The sequence below is a fragment of the Cryptomeria japonica genome, unplaced genomic scaffold (assembly GCF_030272615.1).
Source record: "Cryptomeria japonica unplaced genomic scaffold, Sugi_1.0 HiC_scaffold_379, whole genome shotgun sequence".
NCBI classification, from domain to species: domain Eukaryota; kingdom Viridiplantae; phylum Streptophyta; class Pinopsida; order Cupressales; family Cupressaceae; genus Cryptomeria; species Cryptomeria japonica.
In genome coordinates this window covers 52501-65540 of record NW_026729200.1, presented here as the reverse complement: position 1 = coordinate 65540, position 13040 = coordinate 52501, and the positions used below count along the sequence as shown (strand labels likewise).

General features: G+C 58.3%; 1 non-coding gene across 1 annotated transcript; it reads right to left on the bottom strand.

Moving 5' to 3' along the window:
- Positions 1-119, bottom strand: LOC131871207 (5S ribosomal RNA). Its single transcript, XR_009369474.1, has one exon. It is a non-coding gene; the product is annotated as a 5S ribosomal RNA (ribosomal RNA).
- Positions 120-13040: the final 12921 nt, after the last annotated feature.

Here is a 13040-nt window from a genome sequence, read left to right as displayed (position 1 = left end):
AGGGTGCAACACCGGGACTTCCCGGGAGGTCACCCATCCTAGTACTACTCCGGCCCAAGCGCGCTTAACTGCGGAGTTCTGATGGGATCCGGTGCACTAACGCTGGTATGATCGCACCCGTTATGAGCTTGTCGCAGTGTGTACTTAGCAAACCGCGACCCACGTGCGAATCCACCCCGGCCACCCACCCCCGTCGAGGTGCACACCCTCCCTCGCGAAGTGCGCCCCGTTCGCCAAGTGTGAGCCCTGCCCGGGTGCGCGCACCTTGCTAGGGCGTCGGGTGTGCACCCGGCCCGGCCTACGTGCGTGCACCTGGACGGGGCGTCGTGTGCGTGCAGTGTCCCGTCTGCAACGCGGTGCCCACACACCACCTCGGGCGCAACGACCTGCGCTCACATGTGGGCCGAGTGCACCTTGGTGCATGTTCGGGGCGCCTCGGGTGCACGCTCGATCTTGCCCCGGTGCACCAAGGCGCTCGGTTTGCCCCGGGTGCGCACTTGGTGCAAGGTGGGCACCCAAAATAGGGATCAAGCACCAAAACACAAGTTTCGGGATGCAAAATGGGACCCAAGGACCACAAATGCGTTCCAAGACCCATGATGGGTCCACGAGAACAAAAATGTGTTCCGAGACTTAATAAACAAATATTGGGTTTTAGGAGAAGAAACATGCTCTGATGCCCAAAACGAGAATCGACCCCGAAAAGGCCACAGGCCAAAAGTGGGATGCGAGACAAAAAAAAATGGGACCCGAGGACCAAAATTGGGTTCCCAGGTCGAAGACAGGGCAACCGGACAAGAAACGACCTCTAAGGCTCGAAATGAGTCCCGACGACTAAAACTTGACAAGAAGCACCCATCAGGCACCCAACTCGACACCCATGGGATGCCGACCCACCCGGGCTTCCACCTAGCACACCTTGGCACCCACCCACCCTCGCACCCAACCTCGCACCCAACTTAGCACCTTTGAACCCACATTGGCACTCACCCTGACCCTGGCACCTTGGAACCCACATTGGCACTCACCTTGACCCTGGCACCCACCTTTGCACTCACCTTGGGACCCACCCTGGCTCCCACCTCGGCACCCACCCAGACACCCACCTTGGTTCCTTGGCACCCACCTTGGATCCTTGGCACCCACCCCGACACCCACCTTGGCACGCAACTTGGCTACTTGCCACCCACCTTGGCTCCTTGACGCCCACCCCGACAACCACCCCGTGACCTACCCTGGCTAGGGTTGGTGCACACCCACCCTGGTGCCCACCTTGGCACCCACCCCATGACCCACCTTGGCACGCACCTTAGTACCCACCCTGTTACCCACCCTAGGACCCACCCCGTGACCCACCTTGGCCAGGGTGGGTGCACCCACCCTGGTGCCCACCTTGGCACCCACCCATCCTAGCACCCAGCCTGTGACCGGGCTTGGAACCCAACCTTGCACCCGTCTTGGCCAGTGTGGGTGCGCACCCATCCTGGCACCCACGTTGTGACACACCCTTTAACCCACGCACCCTAGCAGCCACGTTGGCACCCACCTTGGAACACAACCTAGCAACTTGGCACCCACCCCGTGACCCACCTTGGCATCCACCATAGCAGTCGCCCACTTGGCACCCACCTTGGAACCCAAGTTGGCACCCACCTCGGCACCCACCTTGACACTTGTGGACCCACCTTGCCACTCACCCTAGCATCGACCCATCCTAGCACCCACCCTGGCACCTTTGCACCCTAGCACTCACCCATCCTAGCACCTAACCTGTGACCCACCTTGACACTCACCCTCGCACCCACCTTGGAACCCAACCTAGCACCCACCCACCCTGACACCAACCCTAGCACCTACCCACCCTTGCACCCACCCTGTGACCCATCTTGGCACCCACCCATCCTACCACTCAACCTATCACCCACCTTCTCACCCACCTTGGCATCCACCTTAGCACCCACCCACACTGGCACCTTGGCACCCACCTCGGGCAAGGTGGGTGCACACCCACCCTGACACCCAATTTAGAACCAACCGAGCATGTTACCCACCTTGGCACCCACATTGCAGCCCACCCTAGTACCCACCCTATGACCCACATTGGCATCCACACCCTAGCACCCAGGCACCTCGACACCCGCCTTGACACGCACCCTAGCACTAAACCTGTGACCCACCTTGGAACTCACCCTAGAACCCACCCACCCTGTGAACCACCTTGGCATCCACCTTAGCACCCACCCACCTTGGCACCCACTCTAGCACTCACCCATCCTAACACCCAACTTGTTACCCACCTTGGCACCCGCCCTCGCGTCCACCTTGAAACCCACCCTAGCACCCACCCACGCAGGAGCCCACCTTGGCACCCAACCTAACACCCACGCATCCTGGCACCCAACTTGTGACCCACCTTGGAACCCACCCTAGTACCCACCTTTGAACCCACTATATCACCAACCCACCTTGGCACCCACCCTATGACCCTCTTTGGAATCCACCCTAGCACGCACCCACCCTGGCACCCACCATGGAGCGCACCCTAGCACCCACCCACCTCGGCACGCACCTCAACACCCACCTTGGTGTGCGCACTGCGCCAACCTCTCAAAGACCCTATGTGGTGCGCTCCAAAGTGTACACCTTTGGTGCGCTCCAAGGTGCGCACCTTTGGTGCACACCGAGGTGCACACCAAAGTGTGCACCGAGGTGAGCACCAAAGTGCACTCCAAGGTGCACACCAAGGCGTGCACCTTTGGTGCGGTCAATGCAAACGAATTCGGAAGTTGGGGTCGATGTCCTAATCGCTGCTGCAGACTACACGTATGAGAATCGGACAAATAGCTTTATATAGGGGAGGTGTTGCGTTTGATGGGTCGACTCCCCTGGTTGTGTGCACTGCACCAACTTCAAAGACCCTGTCTTGTTTAAGAAGTCAAAAGTTGGGGTGGATGTCCTAATCATTGCTGCAGTCTACGCATGTATGAGAATCAGACAAATAGCTTATATAGGGGAGGTGTTGCATTCGGTGGGTTGACTCCCCTGGTTGTGCGCACTGCGCCAACCTCAAAGACCCCGCATAGCAGAAGAAGTCGGAAGTCGGATTTTGGTGAGCACCAAGGCGTGCACCTTTGGTGCGGTCAACGCAGACGAATTCAGAAGTTGGGGTGGATGTCCTAATCGTTGTTGCAGGCTACACATGTATGAGAATCAGACAAATAGCTTATATAGGGGAGGTGTTGGGTTTGATGGGTCAACTCCCTTGGTTGTGCGCATTACGCCAACCTCAAAGACCTTGTTTTCGTTAAGAAGTCAAAAGTTGGGGTCAATGTCCTAATGGCTCCTGTAGGCTACACATGTATGAGAATCGGACAAATAGCTTATATAGGGGAGGTGTTGGGTTTGATGGGTCGACTCCCCTGGTTGTGCGCATTACGTCAACCTCAAAGACCTTGTTTTCGTTAAGAAGTCAAAAGTTGGGGTCGATGTCCTAATTGCTCCTGTAGACTACACATGTATGAGAATCAGACAAATAGCTTATATAGGGGAGGTGTTGGGTTTGATGGGTTGACTCCCCTAGTTGTTCGCATTACACCAACCTCAAAGACCTTGTTTTCGTTTAGAAGCCGAAAGTTGGGGTCGATGTCCTAATTGCTCCTGCAGGCTACGCATGTATGAGAATCAGACAAATAGCTTATATAGGGGAGGTGTTGGGTTTGATGGGTCGACTCCCCTGGTTGTGCGCATTGCGCCAACCTCAAAGACCCTGCATTGCGGATGAAGTCGAAAGTCAGAGTTTGGTGTGCTACAAGGTGTGGTCGAAGGTGCTCACCTAGGTGTGCACCTTTGGAGCGCAGGAAAAGTGCCCTCCAAAAGTGCGCACCTTTGGAGTGCACAAAAGTGCCCTCCAAAAGTGCGCACCTTTGGAGCGCACAAAAGTGCCCTCCAAAAAGTGCCCTCCAAAAGTGCGCACCTTTGGAGCGCACAAAAGTGCCCTCCAAAAAGTGCCCTCCAAAAGTGCGCACCTTTGGAGTGCAGAAAAGTGCCCTCCAAAAAGTGCCCTCCAAAAGTGTGCACCTTTGGAGTGCACAAAAGTGCCCTCCAAAAGTGCGCACCTTTGGAGCGCAGAAAAGTGCCCTCCAAAAAGTGCCCTCCAAAAGTGCGCACCTTTGGAGCGCAGAAAAGTGCCCTCCAAAAAGTGCCCTCCAAAAGTGCGCACCTTTGGAGCGCAGAAAAGTGCCCTCCAAAAAGTGCCCTCCAAAAGTGCGCACCTTTGGAGCGCAGAAAAGTGCCCTCCAAAAAGTGCCCTCCAAAAGTGCGCACCTTTGGAGCGCACAAAAGTGCCCTCCAAAAAGTGCCCTCCAAAAGTGCGCACCTTTGGAGCGCACAAAAGTGCCCTCCAAAAGTGCGCACCTTTGGAGCGCACAAAAGTGCCCTCCAAAAGTGCGCACTTTTGGTGCGCACCAAGGCGCTGGTTCGGTCGTTGCAGGCGAGTTCGGAAGTTGGGGTCGATGTCCTGAGCGGAGGTGCAAACTACACAGGTGTCGGAATCGGACAAATAGCTTATATAGGGGAGGTGTATGCTTCGATGGGTCGACTCCCCAGGTTGAGCGCACCGCGCCAACCTCAAAGACCCTACGGTATGGATGAAGTCGGAAGTTGGGTCCGATGACCGATTCGATTAGTAGGTATGCTCATGAGGTCGGAATTTGGGTCCGATGACCTGCCATGTGCAGGAAGGCGAATGTTGGCACTGTGCGTTGCAAGGTGCACACCAAGGTGCTGGTGCGGTCTTTTTAGTCGAGTTCGGAAGTTGGGGTCGATGTCCTGATCGGAGGTGCAAGCTACACAGGTGTGGGAATCGGACAAATAGCTTATATAGGGGAGGTGTATGCTTCGTTGGGTCGACTCCCCGGGTTGAGCGCACCGCGCCAACCTCAAAGACCCTACGGTATGGATGAAGTCGGAAGTTGGGTCCGATGACCGATTCGATATGTAGGCATACTCGCGAGGTCGGAATTTGGGTCCGATGACCTGCCATGTGCAGGAAGGCGAATGTTGGCACTGTGCGTTGCAAGGTGCGCACCAAGGCGCTGGTTCGGTCGTTGCAGGCGAGTTCGGAAGTTGGGGTCGATGTCCTGATCGGAGGTGCAAACTACACAGGTGTGGGAATCGGACAAATAGCTTATATAGGGGAGGTGTATGCTTCGTTGGGTCGACTCCCCGGGTTGAGCGCACCGCGCCAACCTCAAAGACCCTACGGTATGGATGAAGTCGGAAGTTGTGTCCGATGACCGATTCGATATGTAGGCATACTCGCGAGGTCGGAATTTGGGTCCGATGACCTGCCATGTGCAGGAAGGCGAATGTTGGGACTGTGCGTCGCAAGGTGCGCACCAAGGCGCTGGTGCCGTCGTTGCAGTCGAGTTCGGAAGTTGGGGTCGATGTCCTGGTCAGAGGTGCAAACTACACAGGTGTGGGAATCGGACAAATAGCTTATATAGGGGAGGTGTATGCTTCGATGGGTCGACTCCCCGGGTTGAGCGCACCGCGCCAACCTCAAAGACCCTACAGTATGGATGAAGTCGGAAGTTGGGTCCGATGACCGATTCGATACGTAGGCATATTGGCGAGGTCTGAATTTGTGTCCGATGACCTGCCATGCGCAGGAAGGCGGAATTTGGGTCCGATGACCGAGTTGATGGCGTGCCATGCGCAGAAAGGCGGAATTTGGGTCCGATGACCGAGTTGATGTTGATGGCCCGCCATGCACAGGAAGGCGGAATTTGGGTCCGATGACCGATTTGAAGGCGTGCCATGCGCAGAAAGGCGGAGTTTGGGTCCGATGACCGAGTTGATATTGATGGCCCGCCATGCGCAGGAAGGCGGAATTTGGGTCCGATGACCTGACATACGCATGGAGTCCGACTCGGGGGCCGATGTTCGATTCGATGACTTGCATTGTGGGTAAAGTCGGAAGTTGTGGTCTTTGACCCGATTCGATGACCAGACTTCGGCTGCTTGAGAATCGGACAAATAACTTATATAGGGGAGGTAGTGTTCTCGAGCATCCTCCCCCCGTGCCCGTTTATGTCGATTGATGCTGGTGCTCGACTGGTTGGAGCGCTCGGATGCAAAAATCTTGCACCAGGATTTATCGATTGTGATGGACACGGCAAGTCTCCTGATTGCTATGCAGGAGCTCATCGTGAATCTCTATGCGGCCTTGGTATGGACTCGACCTGCGGAATGGTTCGGCAATGGTAGTCGCTCCAACACGTCCTTGCAATGGCCACAGAGGTGATTCGACTAGAGCTCCAGTCTAGCTTTTGGGTTGCTTGGCGGACTGGTATAGCCGCGATCGAGTTCCGGCCATGAACGTTTTAGATAGCTCTTGGGCTTTCTGGGACGGAAGTCGGAAGTTTGGGCTGTTGTCCGATTTGATGACCATTCTTCGGATGTGTGAGAATCGGACAAATAACTTATATAGGGGACTGTGTTGTCTCACGCAGCCCCCTCCGTGCCCCTCTATCTCGACCGATGTTGGTGCTTGAAAGGGTTGGGATCGCTCGGATTTATAAACGTGCACCGCCATTTGTCGAGTGTGAGGGACGCGGCAGGTCTCCTAAATGCTATACGGGCGCTCTCTGAGAATCTCTATCCGGCCTCGACACAGACTAGTCTTGCTGAATGGTTTGGCACTGGTAGTCGATCCAACACGTCGTTGTTGTGGCCGCCTAGGCGATTCGATTCGAGCCCCCGTCTAGCTTTTGGGTTGCTTGGCGGATTTTGCCCTATCCGCAAGTGAGCTCGGTCCCTAAACGTTCGAGAAACCCGATTGCTATGCGCCGACTCTCTTTCTTGCGAGCCTCCATCTAGCTTTTGGGTCTCTACGGAACGGAAGTCGGAATCTGGGACCGTTGTTTGATTCGACGAGGCAGACTACGGTTGTGCGAGAATCGGACAAATAACTTATATAGGGGAGGTGTTGACTGGAGCATTCTCCCCCGTGCCCCTCTAACTCGACCAATGCTGGCGCTCGAACGGTGGTAGCGCTCGGATTTTCGTTGAGCGCCAGCATTGGTCGATTTAGAGGGGCATGCGAGATTCCCGAATGCTATGCGAGGGCTCTAACGGAAATGTCTATTGGTTTCGGTATGGATGCAATTGCGAGTGGTTCGGCAAAGGTAGTCGTTCCGATGCGTCCATGTCGTGGCCAAATCGATAATTCGATTTGAGCCCTCGTATAGCATTTGGGTCTCTCGATGTGATTCCGCATTCCAGTCCCTTTGGGCACTGCTTGAGCCGCATCCCAGGGGGTTCCCTTCCCAATAATCTGCCTCGCAACCCGATTGCTATGCGGTGAGGCTCCTCGGCCGCCTCGGAACTATCTGTGTATCAGACGCATCGCGGGATAAGGGGTTGGCAACGGTAGTCGCCCCAAGCGCGTCCGATGCTTGGACCATTCCGAGGCGGCCCTGAAGCCTCTTCCGTCTAGCCGTTGGGTCCTTCTCGCCGCATCCCTTGCCTCGCACCCCGATTGCTATGCGGTGAGGCTCCTCGGCCGCCTTGGAACTATCTGTGTATCAGACGCATCGCGGGATAAGGGGTTGTCACTGGTAGTCGCCCCAAGCGCGTCCGATGCTTGGACCATTCCGAGGCGGCCCTGAAGCCTCTTCCGTCTAGCCGTTGGGTCCTTCTCGCCGCATCCCTCGACTCGCACCCCGATTGCTATGCGGTGAGGCTCCTCGGCCGCCTTGGAACTATCTGTGTATCGGACGCGTCGCGGGATAAGGGGTTGTCACTGGTAGTCGCCCCAAGCGCGTCCGATGCTTGGACCATTCCGAGGCGGCCCTGAAGCCTCTTCCGTCTAGCCGTTGGGTCCTTCTCGCCGCATCCCTCGCCTCGCACCCCGATTGCTATGCGGTGAGGCTCCTCGGCCGCCTTGGAACTATCTGTGTATCGGACGCGTCGCGGGATAAGGGGTTGTCACTGGTAGTCGCCCCAAGCGCGTGCGATGCATGGACCATTCCCAGGCGGCCCTGAAGCCTCTTCCGTCTAGCCGTTGGGTCCTTCTCGCCGCATCCCTCGCCTCGCACCCCGATTGCTATGCGGTGAGGCTCCTCGGCCGCCTTGGAACTATCTGTGTATCGGACGCGTCGCGGGATAAGGGGTTGTCACTGGTAGTCGCCCCAAGCGCGTCCGATGCTTGGACCATTCCGAGGCGGCCCTGAAGCCTCTTCCGTCTAGCCGTTGGGTCCTTCTCGCCGCATCCCTCGCCTCGCACCCCGATTGCTATGCGGTGAGGCTCCTCGGCCGCCTTGGAACTATCTGTGTATCGGACGCGTCGCGGGATAAGGGGTTGTCACTGGTAGTCGCCCCAAGCGCGTCCGATGCTCGGACCATTCCGAGGCGGCCCTGAAGCCTCTTCCGTCTAGCCGTTGGGTCCTTCTCGCCGCATCCCTCGCCTCGCACCCCGATTGCTATGCGGTGAGGCTCCTCGGCCGCCTTGGAACTATCTGTGTATCGGACGCATCGCGGGATAAGGGGTTGTCACTGGTAGTCGCCCCAAGCGCGTCCGATGCTTGGACCATTCCGAGGCGGCCCTGAAGCCTCTTCCGTCTAGCCGTTGGGTCCTTCTCGCCGCATCCCTCGCCTCGCACCCCGATTGCTATGCGGTGAGGCTCCTCGGCCGCCTTGGAACTATCTGTGTATCGGACGCGTCGCGGGATAAGGGGTTGTCACTGGTAGTCGCCCCAAGCGCGTCCGATGCTTGGACCATTCCGAGGCGGCCCTGAAGCCTCTTCCGTCTAGCCGTTGGGTCCTTCTCGCCGCATCCCTCGCCTCGCACCCCGATTGCTATGCGGTGAGGCTCCTCGGCCGCCTTGGAACTATCTGTGTATCGGACGCGTCGCGGGATAAGGGGTTGTCACTGGTAGTCGCCCCAAGCGCGTCCGATGCTTGGACCATTCCGAGGCGGACCTGAAGCCTCTTCCGTCTAGCCGTTGGGTCCTTCTCGCCGCATCCCTCGCCTCGCACCCCGATTGCTATGCGGTGAGGCTCCTCGGCCGCCTTGGAACTATCTGTGTATCGGACGCGTCGCGGGATAAGGGGTTGTCACTGGTAGTCGCCCCAAGCGCGTCCGATGCTTGGACCATTCCGAGGCGGCCCTGAAGCCTCTTCCGTCTAGCCGTTGGGTCCTTCTCGCCGCATCCCTCGCCTCGCACCCCGATTGCTATGCGGTGAGGCTCCTCGGCCGCCTTGGAACTATCTGTGTATCGGACGCGTCGCGGGATAAGGGGTTGTCACTGGTAGTCGCCCCAAGCGCGTCCGATGCTTGGACCATTCCGAGGCGGCCCTGAAGCCTCTTCCGTCTAGCCGTTGGGTCCTTCTCGCCGCATCCCTCGCCTCGCACCCCGATTGCTATGCGGTGAGGCTCCTCGGCCGCCTTGGAACTATCTGTGTATCGGACGCGTCGCGGGATAAGGGGTTGTCACTGGTAGTCGCCCCAAGCGCGTCCGATGCTTGGACCATTCCGAGGCGGACCTGAAGCCTCTTCCGTCTAGCCGTTGGGTCCTTCTCGCCGCATCCCTCGCCTCGCACCCCGATTGCTATGCGGTGAGGCTCCTCGGCCGCCTTGGAACTATCTGTGTATCGGACGCGTCGCGGGATAAGGGGTTGTCACTGGTAGTCGCCCCAAGCGCGTCCGATGCTTGGACCATTCCGAGGCGGCCCTGAAGCCTCTTCCGTCTAGCCGTTGGGTCCTTCTCGCCGCATCCCTCGCCTCGCACCCCGATTGCTATGCGGTGAGGCTCCTCGGCCGCCTTGGAACTATCTGTGTATCGGACGCGTCGCGGGATAAGGGGTTGTCACTGGTAGTCGCCCCAAGCGCGTCCGATGCTTGGACCATTCCGAGGCGGACCTGAAGCCTCTTCCCTCTAGCCGTTGGGGCTTTCTCGCCGCATCCCTCGCCTCGCACCCCGATTGCTATTCGGTGAGGCTCCTCGGCCGCCTTGGAACTATCTGTGTATCGGACGCATCGCGGGATAAGGGGTTGGCAGTGGTAGTCGCCCCAAGCGCGTCCGATGCTTGGACCATTCCGAGGCGGCCCTGCAGCCTCTTCCGTCTAGCCGTTGGGGCCATCTCGCTGCATCCCCCACCTCGCACCACGATTGCTATGCGGTGAGGCTCCTTGGCCGCCTCGGAACTATCTGTGTATCGGACGCATCGCGGGATAAGGGGTTGTCACTGGTAGTCGCCCCAAGCGCGTCCGATGCTTGGACTATTCCGAGGCGGCCCTGCAGCCTCTTCCGTCTAGCCGTTGGGGCCATCTCGCCGCATCCCCCAGCTCCTCGGCCGCCTCGGAACTATCTGTGTATCGGACGCATCGCGGGATAAGGGGTTGGCAGTGGTAGTCGCCCCAAGCGCGTTCGATGCTTGGACTATTCCGAGGCGGCCCCGCAGCCTCTTCCGTCTACCCTTTGGGGCCATCTCGCCGCATCCCTCGCCTCGCACCCCGATTGCTATGCGGTGAGGCTCCTCGGCCGCCTGGGAACTATCTTCGTATCGGATGCATCGCGGGATAAGGGGTTGTCACTGGTAGTCGCCCCAAGCGCGTCCGATGCTTGGACTATTCCGAGGCGGCCCTGTGGCCTCTTCCGTCTAGCCGTTGGGGCCATCTCGCCGCATCCCTCACCTCGCACCCCCATTGCTATGCGGTGAGGCTCCTCGGCCGCCTTGGAACTGTCTTCGTATCGGAAGCATCGCGGGATAAGGGGTTGTCACTGGTAGTCGCCCCAAGCGCGTCCGATGCTTGGACTATTCCGAGGCGGCCCTGCAGCCTCTTCCGTCTAGCCGTTGGGGCCATCTCGCCGCATCCCCCACCTCGCACCCGGATTGCTATGCGGTGAGGCTCCTCGGCCGCCTTGGAACTATCTTCGTATCGGACGCATCGCGGGATAAGGGGTTGTCACTGGTAGTCGCCCCAAGCGCGTCCGATGCTTGGACTATTCCGACGCGGCCCTGTGGCCTCTTCCGTCTAGCCGTTGGGGCCATCTCGCCGCATCCCCCACCTCGCACCCCGATTGCTATGCGGTGAGGCTCCTCGGCCGCCTTGGAACCATCTTCGTATCGGACGCATCGCGGGATGAGGGGTTGTCACTGGTAGTCGCCCCAAGCGCGTCCGATGCTTGGACCATTCCGAGGCGGCCCTGAAGCCTCTTCCGTCTAGCCGTTGGGGCCTTCCCGCCCCATCCCTCGCCTCGCACCCCCGATTGCTATGCGGTGAGGCTCCTCGGCCGCCTTGGAACCATCTGTGTATCGGACGCATCGCGGGATAAGGGGTTGGCACTGGTAGTCGCCCCAAGCGCGTCCGATGCTTGGAGCATTCCGAGGTGGCCCTGAAGCCTCTTCCCTCTAGCCGTTGGGGCCTTCCCGCCCCATCCCTCGCCTCGCACCCCGATTGATATGCGGTGAGGCTCCTCGGCCGCCTTGGAACTATCTGTGTATCGGACGCATCGCGGGATAAGGGGTTGGCACTGGTAGTCGTCCCAATCGCGTCCGATGCTTGGACCATTCCGAGGCGGCCCTGCAGCCTCTTCCGTTTAGCCGTCGGGGCCTTCCCGCCGCATCCCTCGCCTCGCATCCCGATTCCTATGCGGTGAGTCTTCTCGGCCGCCGCGGAACTATACCTGTTATTGCTACTGCATCCTTCGGCTGGTAACCTCCTCTGCCGCCTTGGAACGTTCTCTTTGTCGGACGCGTCGCGGGATAAGGGGTTGGCACTGGTAGTCGCCCCAAGCGCGCCCGATGCATAGACCGCTCCGAGTTGACCTTGCTTTCAGCCTCTCACATGCATAGACCTCTCTGAGTCGACCCTGCAGCCTCTCACGTTTAGCCTTTGGAATCTCGCCTCACAACATGATTGCTATCCTTGATGCATCCCTTGCCTCGAGCCCTGATTGCTTTCTTGGCTGCATCCCTCCTCTCCTCACAGCCCGGTTGTCATCACTGCTTCATCCGTCGCTTCATGCATTCTGGCTGCTGGGCCCTTCCCACCGCACACCTCGATTGCTATCTCTTCTGCATCACACACCCCGATTGCTATCTCTGCTACATCCCTCGGCTCTCACTTCTGCATCCTTCGCCTCCCACCTCGATTGCTATCAATGCTGCATCCGTAACCTCACACCCCGATTGCTATGCGGGGAGGCTCCTTGGCCGCCTTGGAAATTTCTGTGTGTCGGACGCACCGCGGGATAAGGGGTTGGCACTGGTAGTCGCCCCAAGTGCGCCCGATTCTTAGACCGCTTCGAGGTGACCTCGTAGCCTCTTTCGTCCAGGCTTCCTGCCTTCAACGCCCTTTTTACACCTCGATTGCTATGCGCGGGCTCGTTGGCGTCTATCACCTCTCTGCGAAGAGTGGCACGATGATTGTTGGGGTAAATCGTAGCAGTCCGATCTCTGGCCTTGGGCCATTGTGAGGGCTGATCGATTTCCTGTGCGCATCTCGTGTTCGCCCAGTAACAGACTCGACGACTTGTAATCGGTCTTGTTCCCGATTGTTCCTGGAGGTAGTCTTCGGAACTCTTGGATTTGACCTGTCACTCGAACTGTCCTCTTCCGAGGATGCTTGTGTGTGTGTGCTTGTGCCATTTCCTTGGCGGTATTAACGAGATATTAAAGAGCGGAGTGAGCGCCTCGCCCAGCTATGTTTGGGGCTCTCACTCCCTTACCCGGTGTGCGACCGCTTTGCACGTAGGTTGCGGAGCATCGCGACTCTTTCGATGTTTGGCGGTTGTCTTCCGGTGATGCGTTGGTCCCGAAGTGCACGTTACTAGCATTTCTGCCATTGTTCTCGATCTTTGGCACGTTCCTTCGTTGCAATTGGATATATATCTCCGTTTATACGCGCAGGCTTCTCCCGCCTATTCAGCGCTGTCCCACTCTCAGCACTCTCGTGGTCTCCTTGGCTTCTCTCTCCCGTGAGCGAGCTCTCTTCTCGAGTCTTTTCCATGTCCCATGGAGGTTGCCTTGCGAAA